We start from the raw sequence: 6,000 nt of genomic DNA, 5'->3' as shown, positions 1-6,000 counted from the left end.
ACTTCCTTCAGGAAAAAAAAAATTCCGGTTTTTGTCGCCGCAGATGCGCGGGGGAGGGGGGGTGATGCGGGAAATAGTTTCTTCCCGCCGTGTCTAGGGAGGAGCTGGGCTCCGCCGCAACATCTTGTTTCGGTTTAGTTTCCCCTGCGGTGACTAAGAGCGGGTCGGAAGCGGGATCAGACATCTTTCCCCCCCCCAGCGATGCTGCTGGGCTGCGACCGGCTCTGCCCTGTCTGTGCAGGCAGCCGAGACATTCGCTTCTGCTTCACCAAGGGTTATGAAAACCATGTTTGATCCTCTGCTTTCAGAGTCAGATGTGCGTGGATGGTGCTTTTGTTGCTAAGCAGTGGAGACTTCACTTCTGTCTCCTCAGATTAATACAAGTAGACTTGTTTTTCTCTCTTTCCCCTCTGCTTTTTTTAAACTTTTTTTTTTTTAATGTGCTTGTCTTCAATAGCCTGATGGCTAGGGCATAAGGTAACAGAAATCAGTGCTGGGCTCTCAGATCTGTGTGTGAGCGTTAATCTCTGCATCATCCATCAAAGGCTTTTTGTTGCCTTCTGAACTGGGCTCCTATAAATAGCTGCTCCTTAGCCTTTATTTATGCTACAGAGGCCTAGCAGGGTAATACTACCTTTCATCCAGCTCTGAGGCCTCGTGGAAGAGGGCTACCTCATTTCCTAGAACAAGGCAGTTAAGTGGCCATGCCCAGCCGTACCTTTCTAATAGGTTGCTTGAGACTAGAATACTGTAGATATGATGGGACTTAATACCCAATACAGGGATCCTGGTTTTCTCTGATTTTGAAGAATTCCCCAATTTCTGGTTTTAAAAACAAAAGTAACCCCAAATCCAGATTCTTCCATGATTAAAATAAAATGTCACTATAGATGTGTGTATACTTGTGGTGTTTCATTTAAATCATGGAGAAATGTGGATGTGGGGTTACTTTTTTAAATCTGAAAATTGGGGCATCTTTTAATTTGGAGAGAACCAGGATCCCTGTGTATTGTACTGTGATAATTTCTGTAGCTAGTTCTCAGTCCTGTACTCCCAGTGATGCCAGTTTAATAGCAACAAATTCCTCTGCTGTCCCAGCAGAGGAGCAATTCTGCTGTGACTCGATGCATACGTATTTGGGCCTGTGTGTTTTAAGATCTTTCTGGAAGTACGATCTGCTAGAAATTCTGGCAAGTTGGCAATGATGGTGCAGGCTGTCTGTCACTGCAGTGAATGTAGGAGTGGAGGGAGCTGCATCCCCTAATTTTGTTCCAGTCTGCTGTCATGTGAAAGGAAGAACATGGCATTTCAACTGCTAACGAATAACAAGACTTCAGTGTAATGAACACATCGCATTCTCACGTTTCTCATCTAAATCATCTAATTCAGACTCTGCTTCCAGCAGGGAGGGAGGGGCAGTTTTGACTTCATAAGGTCCAAAGAGGAATCCATTTAGGTGATGCTGTAAGGAGGTAAGGTCAGGACAAGCCATGTGGCAGCTCTGTCTCTTTCCAGTCCTTTGGCTTTGGACAAGCAATTTCTAGTCCTGGGGGAGATTAGGTAGCCCATCCCCTTCTTGAAAAGCATCTGAGTTTAGCTGCAGTGTGGTGTGATGAACAGCACGTAGGAGAAAAGAGCTGCAGTACCTACTGGCCGCCACCACTGAATTACTTGCGCAGGAAGGCTTTGGCTAAGAGGGGCAGTGCAGTTGGAATAGCACAGGGCTGTGACCCGTCTCTAACCTCAGCTAGTTTTGAATCTTTTTCTCTGCAAATCCACTTGTATCCTGCTGCCTCTGGATGGTCACAAGCCTTGTTTACTGGTAGCACACGAGTAGGCTCTTGAGATTTCCTGAAATAGCCTAACTTTAGCTGCACATGCTATCAAAGCAGTATAGATAAGTGACTTGCCCTTTGTCTGCACCAAAAATACTCCTCTTTTTCTGGATAGGTTATTGGCCCTCACTTACCTGTGTTGATCTGATACAGTTAGCTCACCTGCAGACAGCTCAGTTTTAAGCTTGTCCTAGGACTTGGCTCTCTCTGGGAGGAGCAAACTGAGCTGGGTCATATGTTGAGCTGACAGCTAATCCTTGCTCATCCAGAGAAAGTGCTGATGTCATGCAGTACAGCTGTTCCAACATGACCTTTTTCAATCCTGTTAAATTTTTCCTCTGGAAGTCAGAGGAATGTTAGCATCACAAAGACAGGCAGCAAATGTATAATTGAAGAGAGTGCATGTCTGCAATTGTCATTTGGGTCAGGTGCTTTAATACTTCAGCTGAAGTGACAGGTGGAGATTCCTGGATCATGCCCAATATCACAGAAAAGAAATTGCTTGGAAAATGGGAGCCATTTTGCCTAGTTACATAACAGTGCAGGGTATCTCGCACAAGAACCACAGAGAAGCAGAAAATCCTGTTCTGCTTCCCAGAAAAGGAGTTGCTGAATCTTTCTACTCAAAATAAAAGTCAACTTTCCTTGGAACATATGTAAACCTGACACAGTCCCTTGGATCTTAAGGCTAGTTCTTGGCCTTCTGTGCCTTGATAGTAAACTTACCACAGATGAGAGACCTGAGCTTCCCAAATATAGAACAAGCTCCTCTCACTCTTGCCTCTTATTCCTTAATACCAGTTCTGAGCTGTGCAGGCTGTAGAAGAACAACTCAACATAACTGCTCTTGGCTTTGTAATATGACTAAACTTGTGCTACGTATTAGAAGACCAGTAACTCGCTTCATTTGTGGTACAAGGTTACTTGAATTCAGGTATTCAGAGGCATGAAACCTAGAATATAAATCCAGTGTCTAATCTAACTGTCCTTTTACCTGCATGTAATCAGTCTCCTGGCTCTTGCAGGCCTTAAAAACGGGGCCATTTCACTCTCATCCAAAAAAAAAAAAAAAAAGAGGTGGCGCTGACTGCTGTGTAAGAACTGGAAGGATACTCATGCTTTGGGACATTCCCTGTGAGCTTACTGAGAAGACTAACAAAATGCTTTTTTTTTTTTTTTTTTGTTTCCCCTGAGACTCGAGACTCTCAGCAGTTGTAACATGAGGGGACAGGGGAAGTACCTGCTCATCATTAGCTGAGACTTAACCCGTGAAATGTGTATGGGGGTGGAGGCTTTGTAGAGGAGAGAATTGCCCAGTACTCTGCCATGCTGGAGAAAAGAGGAATTGTTGAACCAAACCAGTTGGCAACCCGTGCTGTGGTTTTGCCAGCAAGACTATACCATGTGCTTGGACACCATCAGTAGGAAGAGTTATCTAGTCTCGGGGCCTCCCTGAGTTTCCTTTGCTGGAAGCTGCGTAGATGTCTGCTGCTCCTAGAATGTTGAAAAATGCGAAGATTCAAGTGCTAATTTTGTGTGATGCTCTTCTCATTTAGAATCACTAATTTATTAACTTCTCTCTTTCTTGAGGAGAGAATCTTCCTTAAGCCAGGCAAATGCTTAACTGTCCCAAGTGCTGAAGTTTTTCAAGCCTATGAAAAGTACTTGCCCTTCTGATCAGTGACATTGATTTGCGATCTGTCAGTATTAGTGTGGTGGAGGGTTATTATCCCCTTCCTACCTACTTAATTATTTGTATTTGTTTGCAAAGGGAAGCAATAAATAGAATCTGCCCTCTTGTGCCCTCTCTGTTCTGTCAAGAACCATACAAGGTTTAACTTCTCAACACCATGTCCTTGCCAGGCATAGCTAGTATTGGAGCATGCTAATAGTGAATGAAAGCCTAAGACGGATCAGTTTACACGTCTAAGCCAGATGCGTGATGAGGTTTGATTCCACAGTAACCTGGGTTTTTATTGTTTGCACCTCTGTCTTGCATAAATATTTAATGAAACCATGGCCAACTTGTGGCACAGTTACTACTGATATCATGGGCTGTGTGTGGGGGGGGCGGGATGCAGTAGAAGTGAGGAGCCAGAAGGAGCAGCAAATTGGGCAAAGGAAGGGAATAGAAGTGGCACTTAAATAGAGGGTGGTGCTAACTTGTGGCGCACGTGCCACAAAGCTGACCCTCACTAGTTTACTGTAGTAACGATGGCAACCATACCATTTTAATTCCCAAGTCCTGACCTGGTAAGGAATACCTTAAAGGAAGATGCAAAAATATAGAGTACAAATAAAGCTGAACTAAGGACACCTGCAAAAAAAAAAAGCAGATTTTGTGTCTATATTCTTACTGCTCCCTTTCTTTCTCCTCGTGCAAAAGCCAGGGTCTCAATGCCCATGACCAGTTTCTGTGATCTACTTGTGAGCAATCTTTTTCCAGTGCAACTCATAAGGGGGATTCTGACTGCAAATGAAACTCTTCTCTAATTTCCCTTCTCCAGTAATTCTCACCACAATGTGTGAAATCTGAATTGGTGTCGTTTGTAAATGACTGTCATTTTCCATGAACTGCTGGCTGCCATTAAAAGGGGTGGTGGGGCAAGGCGCTTATTTGCTGTGGAAAAGCTTGTGACTTAGAACTGCCTGTTTTCTTCTCTAATAGTTCATCATAGCCTGTAGGTACGTGCTAGAGAGCTAGGTGATGTTTCTAGCATCAGCCACAGGAGACATCTTGGACCGCACACAATGCCCATTAACATCATTTGGTCAGTGGAGAAGTGAAGACCTTTTGTTGCTGCAGTTCATTCTCTGAGTAGTAGTTCTCAACCTTGTTAGACTCCAGGTGACCCTCAAAATGCTAACTCTTAGCTTTCGGTCTCTGATAATTACTATGATGATTATTTTTCTATGGAAAAATAGAGCAATTCTGCTGTAGCAAAGAACTTGGACTGTAACAGGCCAACATTATTTTAACACTCCAGGTTCTTATTTGAGGTCTCTGGGTTCATCTTGTGAAGCATGTGTGAATGCACTTAACAGTGATAATGTTGTGAGGAAGCCCAAGGTACCCTTTAAAGAGTTTGCAGCTCCCCAGAGCGCTGCTTCACGTTGGGTGAGAATCACTGTCCTTAGAGTGTTTGTAATTATGCAGCCTCATGGCATACAGCTAAACCACCAAATAGAAAATATTATCTAAATGCCTTAATAGGTGTTGAGTAACTGGAATCTAGAATAACATGGGTGGATGATATTTGCCAGTAAGCTAGTGTTAATCAGAATTTAAAACTAGTTTTGCTTTCTTAGGAGGATCTCAGAAATGTTCCCTCTGTAGAAATGACTTCGACACTAATTTCTGATGACTGACCTTGCATTAATTTGGCTCAGATAAACCTATCAAAAGACCAGGAGTGGCTTTATAATAAAGTCTGAGGCATAATGTTTGTGCACAGAGTGGCTTGCTGGGAAGCGGACTTTATATGCTCAACTAAAGGGCTCTCCCTAGCACACTTATACAAGTACTGCAAGTGAGGGAGCCCATCCCATGCCTCCAGCCCCCATAAAATAGTCTTAGGGAGGGAAGCAGTGTTCATGCTTGTGTAATAATGTAACATTGTGTAATAATCTAGCCATGTGGCTCCTGCTTTCTGCTTCATTGGGTCGGCAGCTTCCAGTAGGGCTGGAGAAGAGACTGACTTGAGGTTTTCCTTGGTCTGAATTTCTGCATCATGATGAGGATGTACTGAGTCAAGTCATGCTATATGAGAGCCTGCACGCGAGACTCTGCACGTAGGTGCAGGGAGGCGATTGGCAGAAGTGGAGGAGGGAGGGAGGGAGGGGCTAAGCATAGTGAAGCCTCTGACGCAGCTGGTGCTCTCCTCTGGCATCAATGTCCAATACGTGGTCAGCTGATCTTCCCTTGTTGGGGGCTGTTGTTGAGGATTACCCTGGGTGTCTGGCTAAGCGTATTGATTTGTTAGCTGGGACTCTCTTTAGTATGACAGCACTGAATGTGTTGCTGATGGTCAAACAAGAATGCTAGCTGTATGCTGAGCACTGTGGCTTATTAGATTACAGGAAGTGCTGCCACATGTAGTTCATCTTCCTATGGTCTCTAGTTTTCCTTAGCAGGACAAATGTAATACTGCTGTTTATAGTCTCC

General features: G+C 44.1%; 1 protein-coding gene across 2 annotated transcripts in view; it reads left to right on the top strand.

Moving 5' to 3' along the window:
- The window catches only part of PKM (pyruvate kinase, muscle), a 29,834-nt gene that overhangs the window by 315 nt on the left and 23,519 nt on the right, over nucleotides 1-6,000 (top strand). The gene's annotated exons all lie outside the window — the stretch shown is intronic.

This window comes from Crocodylus porosus, unplaced genomic scaffold (genome assembly GCF_001723895.1).
Source record: "Crocodylus porosus isolate Cpor-Errol unplaced genomic scaffold, CroPor_comp1, whole genome shotgun sequence".
Lineage (NCBI taxonomy): Eukaryota > Metazoa > Chordata > Crocodylia > Crocodylidae > Crocodylus > Crocodylus porosus.
The sequence above is the reverse complement of the archived record's forward strand: the minus strand, read 5'-3'. Positions and strand labels throughout refer to the sequence as shown.